This window comes from Pseudochaenichthys georgianus, unplaced genomic scaffold (assembly GCF_902827115.2).
Source record: "Pseudochaenichthys georgianus unplaced genomic scaffold, fPseGeo1.2 scaffold_493_arrow_ctg1, whole genome shotgun sequence".
NCBI classification, from domain to species: Eukaryota; Metazoa; Chordata; class Actinopteri; order Perciformes; family Channichthyidae; genus Pseudochaenichthys; species Pseudochaenichthys georgianus.
In genome coordinates this window covers 52,479-69,360 of record NW_027263055.1, presented here as the reverse complement: position 1 = coordinate 69,360, position 16,882 = coordinate 52,479, and the positions used below count along the sequence as shown (strand labels likewise).

At 43.2% G+C, this 16,882-nt stretch overlaps 1 pseudogene; it reads right to left on the bottom strand.

The window, feature by feature from the left end:
* LOC117442883 (zinc finger protein 729-like) overlaps positions 1-16,882 on the bottom strand; it is a 179,399-nt pseudogene that overhangs the window by 113,288 nt on the left and 49,229 nt on the right.

The following is a 16,882-nucleotide window of genomic DNA, read 5'->3' as shown; positions in this document are numbered from 1 at the left end:
TTTGTAGATACCATGTAGCATGACTTGCTCTCTGACATTTTGAATCCAGTTATATGACCACCTCTCCACTTCTTTAGTCGCTCGAGCTTCTCCATTACGTATGGGGCACGTCTTCCCCTCATCCACAGAGCCCCATCCTCTGCGTGTAGAGCCCATTGGATGCATGAGTCTCAGCATGTCAACATGTCATTAATCATGATGTTAATAATATTGGACTGACTGCACTCCCTCGGGGGATACCGTTTTCTATTTCTAGACACACTTTACCTCACATGTACTATATTGATTAGCTAAACAGAGTGCAGACAGACTAGCCTCCTCTCCACATGAACTTCACCCTCTCTGTGAAGGTCAGGGTTAATGCAGCATGCTGCTTTGCTGCTTCTGTGCTCTTTCATTCCAGTAGAACTCCTCAGAAACCAGTATTTGACCAATTAAAACAATTGACAAAACTTTGAACTATGAAATATATTAAACTTTGGTGAGCTTCAGCGGGGTAATGCCATATAGGAGCTCCCTCACAAACACCCAGGGGTTCAATTGGACTGGGGCTGTCCGGGGCTAGGCCCGGCACAGAGGACGATGCTCTGATCACCCTCACACATTTGTCATATGTTTACAAAAAACGATATATCTGTTAAGACTTTTCTCGTTCTTAATATAGATTATATTTAGGGTCGATATGTGTTGATCTTACTTTAAAATAGCAGATCTCTGGGACCGGATATAGTTTGGCTTAGACCCCGGCCCCACGAGGACGCACACAGTAAAACGCAAACGCAAAAAAGTCTTCCGTTCACACGCATTCGATTCATTAACGCGTCCGTTCACACTAGACCGCTGGAAATGCTGGAAACGCTGTAGTACATATGCCAGGCCTGTAAGTGGCGCTGCTGCCGCCACAATATACACCAAAAGCAGCGAAGAAGACCCCGGAGCATGGTTGCCCTTCTGTTTATTCTCCGCGGTGGACGGCGTGTTCTCCTGCTGTATATCTCAGGTATACCCCCCCCCACCACCGAGCGGAGCAAGGCAACGAAACTTAAAATAAGAAGCAGCATTTTATGGCACGCGATGCATGGGGCCACCTTTACCTCTTTCACACCAACGCAACTCCGGTTCAAGCTCCGTACTAGAGCTTTCCAAGTTCAGAACCAGTTCGTCGTTTCGTTTAGCTCTGGCTCTTTTCACACCGCCCAGAGTCCGACTGCTAATGCGTCGTTGCCTCATCGTTTGCGTCATGGCGTAACCGTTTGCGTGCCTGCTTCATAAAGCCAAACCGCGCGGATGAAATCAGTTGCATTCATTTCTTATGGCTCTATCTGCAGCTTTTCCGGAGTCATTTCTGTGGTTTAGTTATATTCTTATAAAAAAGTGTACTCGTGTCAATAAAGGTTTTTTTAAAACACAACTGTTTCCGAGGTCGGTCTTATTTCTTAAGGTGGACTGAACCATGAGTGTGGAGTAATGTATCTTTCATTTAAATGAACTGTAACCTTCACCCAGGTATGTAACAGCTGTTCTCAAATGAACACGTGAAGTAAAGTTTAATATTTATAGTTTTATAGATGTATAATGAGTTATAATGAGGTTATCAACGTGAATGCTCAGGTTCCACCTTAACACGCAGACACGTTGCTTCACCATGAGCAGAAACCTTTATATATACAGTCTATGGCAGAAACACTGAAACTCTTAAGTTTCTCCATCGTTGTGTACAAACTGGATAAAACGCGGGCTTGTTGTTGTTGATCAGGAGTTGATCTGCCCCTGCCCCCGCCTCGACGTAAGCGTGACGTATGCGGTGCTTTTGCTGGACAATTTTTCGGTGCTTGAAAGGAACCGGATTCCGTAGCTAAGAGGCTGCTCCGCTGCGGTGTGAAGAGGAAAACCCGGTGCTTTTCAAGCTCCAGCTCCGAACCGGCCCTGAAACACCGTTGGTGTGAATGAGGTATCAGAGCCTCTCAGCCTGATACCTTGAGGGGGTTTCCCGACATGTCGTTGCAGTAATTTAAAGGGTGTTTCATGTTGTCGTTGCTGTGGACCTTCTTAATACCTTGGAAAATGCCGTTTAATATTTTTTAATAGCCTTAATTTTCGCTAAATTTATCAACTTTTAATACTTTTTAAGACCCCGCGAACCCTGAATGTTATTTTGAACACTTGGTGGTGGGGTGTATAAAAGGGGTCATAGGTGACAGGAGAGGAAGTGGACCCAGGAGGAAGAGCATACCGATTCTACCAGACGGCCAGCCCAGACGATGCTCATACTACAACTATTGACAGTGTACTTAAACCTTGGTATGTAAAGCAATGAAACAGCACGCTGTCGGCAGACGGACAGAAAACGAAACCCAAAGGAACAGTGAACATTATGCCTATCAATTCTGACGTTACGTCAACAGATGGCGCTGTTGGGATGGGATCTGTAATGGAAAAAAGGATTACCCAACACAAGGCCAATAGATGGGAATTGTTTATTGTAAACTGTGAAAAAAACAAAATATGCTTAATTGCGGCTCCTACACTCTGAAACCCACTATGGTTTTTCTCCTGAGTGAACACGAAGATGTGATTTGAGATTACTTGGTTGAGTGAACGTTTTCCCACACTCTTCACACCAGTACGGTTTTTCTCCCGTGTGAATACGGTGATGTGATTCTAGAGCACTTGATTGAGTGAAAGTTGTCCCACACTCTTCACACCAGTACGGTTTTTCTCCTGTGTGAATACGGTGATGTGATTTTAGAGCACTTGATTGAGTGAACGTTTTCCCACACTCTTCACAGCTGTAAGGTTTTTCTCCAGTGTGAATACGTTGATGTCTTTTGAGAATACTTGATGTAGTGAAAGTTGTCCCACACTCTTCACAGCTGTAAGGTTTTTCTCCAGTGTGAATACGTTGATGTCTTTTGAGAATACTTGATGTAGTGAAAGTTTTCCCACACTCTTCACAGCTGTAAGGTTTTTCTCCAGTGTGAATAAGTTGATGTGTTTTGAGAGCACCTGATTGAGTGAAAGTTTTCCCACACTCTTCACAGCTGTACGGTTTTTCTCCAGTGTGAATACGTTGATGTGTTTTGAGAATACTTGATGTAGTGAAAGTTGTCCCACACTCTTCACACCAGTAAGGTTTTTCTCCAGTGTGAATACGGTGATGTGATTTGAGAGCACCTGATGTAGTGAACGTTTTCCCACACTCTTCACACCAGTAAGGTTTTTCTCCAGTGTGAATACGGTGATGTGTTTTGAGATTACTTGATTTAGTGAAAGTTGTCCCACACTCTTCACAGCTGTAAGGTTTTTCTCCAGTGTGAATACGGTGATGTGATTTGAGAGCACCTGATGTAGTGAACGTTTTCCCACACTCTTCACACCAGTAAGGTTTTTCTCCAGTGTGAATAAGGTGATGTGTTTTGAGATTACTTGATTTAGTGAAAGTTGTCCCACACTCTTCACAGCTGTAAGGTTTTTCTCCAGTGTGAATACGGCGATGTGTTTTGAGAGCACTTGATGTAGTGAAAGTTGTCCCACACTCTTTACAGCTGTAAGGTTTTTCTCCTGTGTGAATATGCAGGTGGCGCTTTAAAGTTCCAGATGCTGTAAAGGATTTGTCACATTGCTGACAGCTGTGACGTCTCTCTCTTCCTTTCGGTTTCTAGAACAGACGGACAGAGAAAGAGAGAAAGTCAATCTAAAAAGCATAAATACACAAGTTAACACAATAAAAAGTCACTTAATATAAACCTTGAGTTAACAAAATACTACTTATCAACTGTTTGTCTTTATTATATTTGATACAGTAATATTCTAACCAAAGTATATACCAGAGGTGGGGGACTCGAGTCACATGACTTGACTTGCCTATTTTTTGACTTGAGACTTTCTTGACTAACATTGATAAAAGACTCGACTTGACTTTGACTTGGTATTCACGACCTGAGACTTAGGCTTGAGACAGATGACTCGAAAGGACTTTACTTTTTAAAATAGAATATTTGCACTTGTATTGTACGAAGCACCTAGAGGGCAATGAAAGAAAAAAAGAGATCTCGTTCGCAAGAGAAAGTAGGAAGTGGAGCCCCCAGGAGACAGCCGTTTCATTGCAGACTGTTATGTTTATGTGGGGAAATACATACATTATTTGAGATATATTTCAAACTCGGACTTCATTTTAGGGACATTTCGGCCAGGGGTGTAGAGTTATTTGTTCAAGCACCGGATCGGCAAAACAGGAGAGTCTGTGAACCAGTCTGCCTTGACCTATGTATTCATGTCTGACTCTCACAGTATCTGCTGCACACAGCTGCTTCATAGAAGAAACCCTCCAAAGAGCTGTGTCTTCACTGTGTTTCCCTTCATTAGAACAGCTAACGAGCGACTGCTACTACAGGAGACTGTTGCACAACATGACCATTTTGTTAGAAGTCTACACTGAAACTTAATTTAGAGCCGGAAAAATCGCGGGATCCGTGAATCCAGGTCAATGATCGAGAGAGACCAGTAGCCTACGAGGACTCAGAGCCGTAACATATAGCAGGCAGCAGATCCAGAGATCCAGCAGACTCGTCCCCATGCACGAATCTACAGCAGACTCAGCCCCTCCTCCGGCTCGCACGGCTCCTGCGAGTCCCACGGCTCCCGCGAGTCCCACGGCTCCCTCGACGAGTCGCAGCAGACTCAGAGATTTGCGGACTCACGGCTCACGGCTCACTCACGGCTCCCGCGAGTCCAACGACTCACGGCTCACTCACGGCTCACGGGACTCTCGCGGGAGCCGGAGGAGGGGCTGAATTTGCTGTTGATTCGTGCATGGCGACGAGTCTGCTGGATCTCTGGATACAACAACGTTGTAATGTGATTGTACACGTTATAAAGAGAGTAAAGAGTGACGCAATTTATAGTTTTAATTGTTACGTCACATCAGGTGTAGGACTCAAAGGACTCGGGTTAATCGAGAGGGAGACTCGTCACGACCGGCTCATTACTAGGATCCGGGTTAATGATCCGGATGAATCATGACTCGCCCATCTCTACTGCATGGCTGCCATTTTGTTTACCTCTGCTATTTAAAATAAACCCATTTATAATGATTACCAATTCCATTCTGGCGTATGTTGATTTCCTCTACCCCAGAGGGGGACGTAACAAGTATGTACGTAAATGATCCGCCTTCTGTGTGTAGAGAATGTGATGTATGCTGATGATAGTTGTTTTTACTAGGGCTGTCAAGTTAACGCGTTAATAACGCGTTAACGCAAAAAAAAATTAACGCCACTAATTATTTTAACGCGATTAACGCATGTGTATTTTTTTCCTCGGCCGCCCCGTAGTTTCAGAGCGCATCGAGTTTAAAATACCATCTACAAGCTGATGCTGCTGACAGCCCCGCTCCTGCCGCCTGCTTGCAGCAGACCACACTTCCACGCTCACCGGCAGGCACCGACTGGCCATCGGGAGGACCGGGAGGGTGTGTGTGGCCCGAGCGAGCGAGAGAGAGACCTTACGTGCATTACCGTACCGCAGTGTGAACGCGGCTATTGTTGTTGTTAGCATCTGGTGCTAGCTAGCTGCGCTAACGGATATAAGGAGCTGTTTAAATGAAAACAGAGGAGCGAGCTATCCACACAACTGCGCCGAGCACTTGACTTTAAGCAGGAAGCAGACAGCGGGACATTGGAGGAGAAGTCAGCACACTCATGATTGCAGCAACATGATTGCAGCGTCCAGGCAGCTCCCGTTCGAGCATATGCCTTGAGTTGCACATCTCTCACACACACACACACACACACACACACACACACACACACACACACACACACACACACACACACACACACACACACACACACACACACACACACACACACACACACACACACACACACACACACACACACACACACACACACACACACACACACACACACACACACACACACACACACACACACACACACACACACACACACACACACACACACACACACACAGTTCAAATGATAATAAACATTAGCATAAAGCATATTTGTCCACTCATGTTGATAAGAGTATTAAAAACTTGAAAAATATTCCTCTAAGGTACATTTAGAACAGATAAAAAATGTGCGATTAATTTGCGATTAATCGCGATTAACTATGGACAATCATGCGATTAAATATTTTAATCGACTGACAGCCCTAGTTTTTACTCATGGCAGAACCGCAGAAGAGGCTGCTACCAAGGTCACTGATGTGTTGGAGAATATTACATCCTGGCTTAACAATAATTGTTTGCAACCAAATGTCTCAAAGACAGTGTGTATGTTCTTCTCCAAGGGCCACAGCATTATAACAGAGCAAGATGTTTTCTTTTCTGGAAGGAGACTTCAGGTTGTCTCGGAGTACAAGTACTGAGGAGTACATATTGACACAAACCTCAATTTAAAACCCATATCAAAAAGGTCTGCAATAAAGTAAAGTTCAATCTGTGAAATTACAGATACATTAGAAACTTGCTATCATCTGCAGCAGCTAAGCTATACCTTCACTCCATGGTCCTCTCCCACATCAGCTACTGTCTGATCAGCTGGTCTGATGCTCACTCTGCAGCTCTAAGGCCACTGGAATCACTGTATAAACAAGCACTCAGAACACGAGACACAAAGCCATTCCGGTATCATCATTGTCACATTGGTAAAAAGTATAATCTGTTCAGCTGGGAATATCTCAATTTACAAAAACATCTGCTTAGTTTATCAGACCACTCGTGGGTTGGCTCCTCCTCCTCTGGCTGCATCAGCCTAAAGCCCACCTCAACCAGGGCTACTCGAGGTGCGGCTAGGGGAGACGCACCATCCCATTTAGGAAGAGCGCATTCAGCCAGGCTGTCTTTCATTCCACGCATCCCATCAATGGAATTCAATACCTCAACCAATGAGAGTCCTCATCCTACTACACATTCAAGCACAGTGTTACAAAGTGGCTCATTGATAACCAACAGCGTCAGCACTGATGTGTGGGTGTAGGTGTGTGTATGAGTGCGTATTGTACATTTTGTATTTATTATCATGACTTGCTCTCATCTGTATTCAGTGATGTCATCTATTGTAAATATGTACAATGGTATAACAATGTTGTGGTATTTTTATTGTTGCTTTTAGGATGTCACCGTCTGGCAAAGGGACTATCGGTGAAAACTAGCCTGTTGGCTAATCGAGTACTTTGACATGTTTTTAATATGTTGCTTAATGAACACTGTCCCTTGTTTTAAATAGATCAATTCAATGGACTGACTCAGCATGTGACGGAGCCCACGCACAGCAAGGGGCACACTCTGGACTTGATGATCTCAAAGGGTCTGAATATCTCTGAGGTTGTGTTGACTGATGTTGCGCTCTCTGACCATTCCTTTGAGAGCTCTATTTCTGTTCACACAAATGTTCAAAAAGAGGTAACCACAAAGCGATATTTAACTGAAACCACGAGGGAAATGTTTACTCAGGATGTTTCTTCCACACTTGCCCCTGCTATTCACGTTCGGTGATGTCTTTTCAAATGAGTGAAAGTTCGATGTATTGCCAGCCGCGTAATGTATAACTGGATAGTATCTTCATTATTTAAAATATAAGCTGTCTAAAAACGAAAACCGTATTTTCAGTTTTGGCAACCAAAAGCTGATGCCTGGCTGCCAGCCTGGCAACCACTTTTAAAAGTTAGCGTTGAGCCCTGCGGAGACTTCAATGATGCTGGAGCATTTTTGAGCTCAACTTTATCTGCGTTTGCCATTTCGACAGTTCCTCAAATTACTGGTTACATTTGAACGCATCCCTGTGACCAGCTCTCATAGTATGCCTCTCGTCCAATGAAATGACTTGGCCCGGCCCGGAGCATAGGCTGCAGGAACATGCTACACGAACACTGCCACGCAGCACCTGAGCTTACTTCAAAACGTTTTTCACGTTCTCAATTTTTTACGTTTAACGTTATATTCGTTCGGTACACACGTGTCCCGCACCCAATAATTTCGGTACGGGTACGTATACCGTTACAGTGCATGACTTTAAGGATTAGCTTAGATGACCCTGAGCCCAATAGAAATTGCCCTGAAAAATGTGCGCGGACCAAATGGCACGAAGGGTTTGGGCCTCCCCCTAGAACATGTGTTCTGTTTCATGTTGTGCTCTCTATAAAGGCCGATCAGGAGAGCTGGATCGATATGAACCGCGAAGCACACAAAATGGCGACGTCAGAGTTCCCGTTAGCCGGCAAACCTAAATCTCTTCGGTCTAAATAATTTCCCTTTAGCGCAATACCGCTTCAGTTGCGCCACTTATGTGACAGACAAGAAGAGTATGTGACAGACAAGAAGAGTATGTGACAGACAAGAAGAGGATGTGACAGACAAGAAGAGGATGTGACAGACAAGAAGAGTGTGTGACAGAAAAGAAGAGTATGTGACAGACAAGAAGAGTATGTGACAGACAAGAAGAGTGTGTGACAGAAAAGAAGAGTATGTGACAGACAAGAAGAGTATGTGACAGACAAGAATAGTATGTGACAGACAAGAAGAGTATGTGACAGACAAGAAGAGTATGTGACAGACAAGAAGAGTATGTGACAGACAAGAAGAGGATGTGACAGACAAGAAGAGGATGTGACAGACAAGAAGAGTATGTGACAGACAAGAAGAGGATGTGACAGACAAGAATAGTATGTGACAGACAAGAAGAGTGTGTGACAGAAAAGAAGAGTATGTGACAGACAAGAAGAGTATGTGACAGACAAGAAGAGTATGTGACAGACAAGAAGAGTATGTGACAGACAAGAAGAGTATGTGACAGACAAGAAGAGGATGTGACAGACAAGAAGAGTATGTGACAGACAAGAAGAGGATGTGACAGACAAGAAGAGGATGTGACAGACAAGAAGAGTATGTGACAGACAAGAAGAGGATGTGACAGACAAGAAGAGGATGTGACAGACAAGAAGAGTATGTGACAGACAAGAAGAGTATGTGACAGACAAGAAGAGTCAACTCTAATGTCTAACACGTAATGTGGAGAAAGAGATGTCCTGGATGGGTTGATTGTGCGTTGATCTGTTGGTAATGCCTCGGGGTTCCAGTGGGCATGTAAACACATGCATAATGCTGCGCTATACTTGCGGCCTCACCCGGTTGCATAGCGACACATATTATTCAGGTGTCTTTTAATAAGCAGGTAGTCCATCATTAGCTAGAACTAGCTGCATCTGATCGATATGGACATAAACGCGAGTGAAGTCTGATCTGACGGGAGAGAGAGATCAGCTGCAGCGGTGAGCGGACAAAACACACACTTCAGGTTAGAATATCACACGTAGCTATTTTAATGACCTCTCAAACTACCGTAACTAGTTATAGATATGTTTAGTCTCACTGTCGGGTCCCTCACTACTGGATCCGCGAGTTGCATGATACTGGCATAATAGATTGCCCGATGGGGCACCCAGCAGGTGAGGCTTCCTTGCCCGAGCTAGATACTAGACGGCCCCGGGCCATCGGGCCATCCTTAATGTCGAGCCCTGCGTCACACCCCTAGTAGATGGCGCTCCGAGCTGAATAAGGGCGTCAGATGAAGGCAAGACGCCCGCCTGGCGGAAACGCTGGGATTAGGAATATCTTGTGATGAAGTGCACACTGACCTGAGCTCCAGGGGCCTCCTTCTTCTCCTCCATGCTGCTCATCAGCTGTCCTGATGAAGACCACAGAGCTGCTTCATTATTAATATAATACAAATATTTAGATATAATTCATCATAAACCGTCAGCAGTGAAGAAGAGGAATTCAAAGAGTTTATTCAATGATATGTTCTATTTCTGGATGCTTCTATGTAGTGTTTTATCACACCACGTGCAGTGCCTTGTCTCATCTATGCTGCTGTGACGTAAACATGGACCAAATGGATCCATTTGGTCAATGTGATGCTTAGCAGAGGAGAACATGATAGAAAGGTCAGATAGTTATTAACGTTACATGCACATTACTTTAACCATTACGATAACAACTTGGTTTTCTGTGTAAATTATTATTAATATAATACAAATATTTAGAGATAAATCATCATAATCTGTGTAGCAACTTACATTCTAACTTACAGCTCACAGTTAGTTCACTTTTATTTCATTAAAATGACTTTATTCACATAGAAAGTGACATTAATGGATGTTTGAACCACGGTTATAACGCTATCCGTGTGAAACTATCACTAAGTTAACACAGAAAGCAAACATTAGCTAGTGAGACTGTTTAATGTACTCCATGTATACAGTATTTTCTGTATATTGTGTATTCTTTAGATACTCTAGTGATATGTGTCCTGTGTGTATACTTGCTGCTAATGCTTCATTTTTATTATCTTATTGCATCTTTTAAATATGTTTAACTCGTGTAATGCCTGAAAACACTTCTGCTGGGACACAATCATTTCCCAGTTTAAGATAAATCATTATTTAAATAAAGTATATCTATTTATCTAATGAGCTAAACCGTCGCTTAGCTTAGCGTTAGCTGCTAACTGAAGAACCCCATTCATTTCAATGGGAAAAATGCTACGTCGTGGTGAATGGCGATGCTAATAAGCTAGTTAGAGCATACATTTAAACCCATATCTATGGCAAAGAGCACCAACACAACAACTCACACCGTCTTAAAGACAACTGGTGTAATAAATAACTAACATAAAGTCAGCTGAGCATTACAAATCAACTGTTACTCCCCAGAGCCGAACTGGAATAATAACTGTTGCTGTTAGCCGATAGCCGTTAGCTTTCAGACTGTAGCTGTTAGACGGTAGCTGTTAGCCTTTATTTAAAGATAGTTTGAGACTGTTGTGTTAAATAATTTAACTTCTGATTCGTGATTAACTGTAAGCTAACAGGTGTAAATACACGTAATGAAACCTCTGCATGTGTTTAATCCACTCACCTCTTCTTTTGTTCTTCTTTTGTTCTTCTTCTTCTTCTGCTTCCTTCGTGTTTATTGGCGGTTGGCAAACCAACTTGTCGGTTCATTACCGCCACCAACTGGACTGGAGTGTGGACAAGAGACGACGCAGAAAACAATAAACAAAAGAAACAAAACAAAGAACCAAAACTCTAGATTATTTTTAAATGTATCAATTTCTCTTAGAAATGTAATCATCTCACAATATATATTGCCTGATGTTTTCCCTAACAGCCCTGATAGCGACAAGTCATGGAATGTTGCTTTCTTCAGAGTCTGGAAAAGCACATTTCTCTGAGTACTATATTTCCTGCAAAGCAGTAAAACATGCTCAGCAGCTTCTGGCTGGCTGCAGTGTACACACTTTCCGGTTGGATGCTTTCCTATTATACTTAAAGTATGGTTGAGACCTGTATGACCTATTCTCATCCCAGAACTGACATTTTCCTCCCTTCTTTCAAACCCCACCTTTCTTCCATCCCCCACATACCTTTGAATGTTATAAATATGTCTTCCTGTATCACTAAGGTCCCAATGATCTTGCCATGTTGTTTGTGCATATTTCTCAATGAATGTTTGAACCTCCGCTTTGCTGAGTGGAACTTCTGTGTCTATGTTCAAACTTCTGAGTGTTAGGCCAGAATATCCACCTGTTCATTACCCTCCACACCAACATGAGCAGGAACCCAGAGGAAACGACTTGCTATGTCTTTGATTTGCATTTGATATACAATTAGAAATATTCATTTATTATGTCCGTTCTAGATGAAGATCTGCCTGATCGTATACTCGATAATGCTGAAAAGCTGTCAGATGCAATTCCACTGTTATGTATTTCTTTCTCCTCTATCCATTTCAATGACAGCACCAATGCCAACAGCTCTGTGGTGTATACTGACACATGGTCTGTTGCCCTTTTCTCTATATGTGTATTCCTCACTGGGATATACACTGCTGCCCCTGCACGCCCTGCCTCTGGATCTTTGGAGCCATCTGTAACTATGATTGTTGAGTCTGAGTGATATCTTGCAAAGTGATTCTGGACTATGCGCCAAACTGGTAGTTCTTTCTTTTCCTTTAACTCCTCTCGTATATTGAGGTCTGCACTTGGCAATGGGAACAACCAGGGTGGAATAGACCAGATTGGAGCTGTGGGGCAATACTGTATTTGATTCAAAGCTATACTTGCTGCTTTAACATCGCCAATCCATCCAGCACTTGTTAAATGTGACTCATTGTGCTCCCAGCAGTCTTTCAAGATACTTTCCGCAGGATGACTATCACTGTGCCCCTGAAGGTTTACCCAGAATGCAACATTAACTTCACTCTTCTTATCCTTAAAGGCATTTCTCCCATGTCCACCTGCATTGCTGATACTGGAGATGTTTTAAAAGCCACCACATATCCTCAGGGCCTGAGCTTGTGGGACATCCAGCTCTTTAAGGTTAGATTCTGCTGCTGCCATGAACGCTACACACCCATCATCGAATACAGGTCTCACGAGCGCCCAATATATATTCAGAAGTGATGACCTACTCGCTCCCCACTCGCCCCGCCAAACACGAAGTACATTGTTGACCGTTTTACATTTATTTTGATCTTTTCCTATATGACTGCTCCATGTTAGCTTTCCGTCAAACCAAACACCAAGAAGTCTTATTGTATTAACCTGTTCAAGAGGTTGCTCATACCATTTTAACGATATAGGAGCAATGTTATGCCGTTTGGTAAAACAAGTGACCTGCGTCTTAGCTACTGACCGTTTGAATCCCCATGTATTTGTCCATTTCTCCACTTCAACTATTGCAGCTTGTATTTTCTTTCCAACATGTGCTACATTGCGGCCTTTTGCCCACAAAGCCCCATCATCTGCAGACAAAGATTTCCCCACACTTGGATGAACTTGATTAAAGACGTCATGCATCATTATATTGAACAGCAACGGACCACACACACTACCTGATCTCACCAGAATGCGTGACTCCACCACGACTCCTTAACACCACAATGCGTGGTGGACTCACAAACTTTGTTACATGTACGTGTCTGCACCACGCAAACAAGCCCAATGTAAAGTGAATGAGGCTCTTTTGTCGTGGTGCACACACGCATTTCTACAACGTCCCGCAGTGAGCTTTTATTCTATACAACGTTTTTAAAATCTACTTTATAGCTTGTAGTAACTCGCGGGAGGCTTCTTTTATTTTATTTGTATTCATAATAATTTGTATTTTTCGTCAGAATGTATTATGGTGCATTAGTTACGAATTTTTGGTCTCAAAAAACAGTGCATTGTGGGTAATGCAACTGTGATTTTTATTACATTAGTTAGTTGTTAAGGAAGGCCAGAGCTTCAGCTGTGTCCAATAGATTGTTCCCTTCAGTTAACGTTTTTTAAAAGAACATTATATTCTGATTTGATCATGTCCCCTTTATTGTATTACGGAGAGCAATGTGAGCGTCCATTCCCATTGGATAACGGAGAATTTTACCCCGGAAGTAAATATTCCCCTTACTGTCGATTGATGTCACAGTGATATCTGCACTACTCATCAACTTAAAAACACCAGATTATCCTTGTTGAGTAAACAACATTGGTTGGTTTAAGTTGTGTGCAATGCTTTTGTAATTTCCCCCTTCGATTCGGAGAAGCAAATATGTGTTCAGTTCAGGATGGCCGAAGACACTACACTACCCAGAATCCTCAGCTATTGTTCCGCGTTGCCTCAAGCTCTGTGATTGGTTGACCTCCAACTGCATTCCATATGAGAAAAACGTTTCGTAAAAGATAAATCATACTTTATTCAGCAGTGCTTGCTTTACTCTTTGAAAGTCATCACATGAATGCATTGTAAATATTACACATCTGTCGTAGTTCTTTATTTATCTACAGAGATCTGGCCCAGTCTCTCTCTCTCTCTCCCTCCCTCTCTCCATCCCTCTCTCTCTCTCTCTCCCTCCCTCTCTCCAGGCTGTGAGCACTCAGTCTGTATTTTGTCAGCTCCTGCCTGTGTGTAACATCAGTCACTGTGCTCAGGTAGGCTGCCACAGTGTACTGTCTCTTTAGGGCCAGATAGCATTGCATTTCACTTTGTGTTCTGGATCTAGTGTTCCAATGAGTGAGGTAGTTCTGTGTGTGTGTTGTTATAGTCTGGTTGACTCTAATAGATGTGGGCTCAGCCTGGCCCTGGTCACAGTGTGAACCGGTTTGTGAACAGAGTGTCAGGACCAGCTGAGAGAGGGGACTCTTGTTCATCTCTTGGTGCTGCAGGGCTTTGTGCTGGTAGGAGTGGGGCTCACTTTCTTTTAGATGTAGCCAATATGTAATTGATCGTTTCTGGATTTGTATTAATAATGGAAATGTGCCTAATTCCGCTCTGCAGGCGTTGTTAGTTGTTCTCCTGTGAACCTGGAGGATGCGTTTGCAAAACTCATCGTGAGCATTTTCTATTGGATGATTTTCCCATTTGTCAAATGTTTGGTTTGTGTGTGGGCCCCACACTTCGCTTCCATCGAGTAGGACGGGTTGTATTACTGATTGAAGTCATTTAAGCCAAATTAAAATGTGGATTAGTCTTTTTATTGCATAAAACGCCCTGCGTGCTTTCTCTCTCAGTTCCTTCACAGCTTGATTAAAGCTTCCAGTGGAACTTATTTTCAGGCCTAAATAATTATATTCTGAACAATTTTCTATTGTCTGTGTCCCAATTGTAAAGTCAGTGTTGTTTGCCTGACATCTGGGTCTTTGTTGAAATATCATTGTTGTGTCTTTGTGATGTTGGCTGCCATGGCCCAGGTCTGACAGTCACCTTCCAGTATATTTAAACTCTGTTGAAGTCCTTCTTCTGTGGGGCTTAACAGGATGAGACCATCTGCACACAGCAGGAACCTGATCCCTGTCTTGTGGAGAGTGAGCCCAGGTGCTGTGGACTGCTCTAAGATGGTGGCCAGTTCGTTAACGTAGATGTTGAACAGGGCCGGTGATAAACAGCATCCTTGTCTTACTCCCCGTTCTTGAGAAATGAAGGTGGTTCTCTTGTGTCCGATCTTGATGCTGCACATGTTGTTTGTGTACATAGATTTGATTAGGTCAAATGTTCTCCCCCCTATACCGCTTTGAAGGAGTTTGTTGAATAGACCAACGTGCCAAATCGAGTCAAATGCTTTTTGGAAATCGATGAAACAGGCAAATATTTAGCTTTTATATTTATTAACATATTTGTCAGTTAGGTGTGTAGGGTGTGAATGTGGTCTGATGTGCGGTGATTTGGTAAGAACCCAATCTGGCTTTTGCTCAGGACATTGTGTTTCGTAAGGAAGTCTATAAGCCTGGAGTTTATAATACTACAGAAGACCTTCCCCAGGTTACTGTTCACACAAATGCCTCTGTAGTTATTAGGGTCAGATTTATCGCCGTTTTTAAAAATGGGTGTTATGAGACCACGATTCCAGCTGTCAGGGAAGTACCCTACCATCAGGATCAAGTTGAATAGTTTGAGTATAGCCAGTCTGATCTTTTTACTTGAGTGTTTTAGCATCTCATTCAATATGCCGTCAAGCCCACTTGCTTTTTTTGGTTTTCGGTTAATCAACTTTTTGTCCAGTTCCTGTTCAGTCGTTAGAAAGTCCAAAGGGTTCTGGGAGTCCTTGATGACCAGTTCCTGTTCAGTCGTTAGAAAGTCCAGAGGGTTCTGGGAGTCCTTGATGACCAGTTCCTGTTCAGTCATTAGAAAGTCCAAAGGGTTCTGGGAGTCCTTGATGACCAGTTCCTGTTCAGTCGTTAGAAAGTCCAAAGGGTTCTGGGAGTCCTTGATGACCAGTTCCTGTTCAGTCGTTAGAAAGTCCAAAGGGTTCTGGGAGTCCTTGATGACCAGTTCCTGTTCAGTCGTTAGAAAGTCCAGAGGGTTCTGGGAGTCCTTGATGACCAGTTCCTGTTCAGTCGTTAGAAAGTCCAAAGGGTTCTGGGAGTCCTTGATGACCAGTTCCTGTTCAGTCGTTAGAAAGTCCAAAGGGTTCTGGGAGTCCTTGATGACCAGTTCCTGTTCAGTCGTTAGAAAGTCCAAATGGTTCTGGGAGTCCTTGATGACCAGTTCCTGTTCAGTCGTTAGAAAGTCCAAAGGGTTCTGGGAGTCCTTGATGACCAGTTCCTGTTCCATCGTTAGAAAGTCCAAAGGGTTCTGGGAGTCCTTGATGACCAGTTCCTGTTCAGTCGTTAGAAAGTCCAAAGGGTTCTGGGAGTCCTTGATGACCAGTTCTTGTTCAGTCGTTAGAAAGTCCAAAGGGTTCTGGGAGTCCTTGATGACCAGTTCCTGTTCAGTCGTTAGAAAGTCCAAAGGGTTCTGGGAGTCCTTGATGACCAGTTCCTGTTCCGTCGTTAGAAAGTCCAAAGGGTTCTGGGAGTCCTTGATGACCAGTTCCTGTTCAGTCGTTAGAAAGTCCAAAGGGTTCTGGGAGTCCTTGATGACCAGTTCTAATCTGTTGAGCTGTTCAGTTCTTTGTGTTTGAGTCAGAGTTGAGAGGAATGCTACAGATGTTTGAAGTGATCGGTCCAGATGTCTCCATTCTGTATCACTGGGTCATCGTGTTTACTTTTATTTAGATTTCCAATGTTCCCAGAATCTGTTTGTGTTTAAAGAATCCTCGGTGATTGTTGGTTGTTGTTGTTTTTGTGTGTACTGAGCCTTCTTGGTTTGATTGTACGTTTGTATTGTTTGAGCATGTGGCAGCAAAGGAGGCGTACGTCTGCGTTGCTAGGATCTCTATGTTCTTGGTTCGATATGTTCCTAAGTTCTTTCCTTTTTTGTTGGCATTCTTCATCAAACCAGTTGATTTATTTTTGTTTTGGGGGCTTGTTGCTGCATTTCTTCAGTTGGGATGTGTGAGCTGTTCTCATGAAGATGTGGTTCATTGTTCTGACTG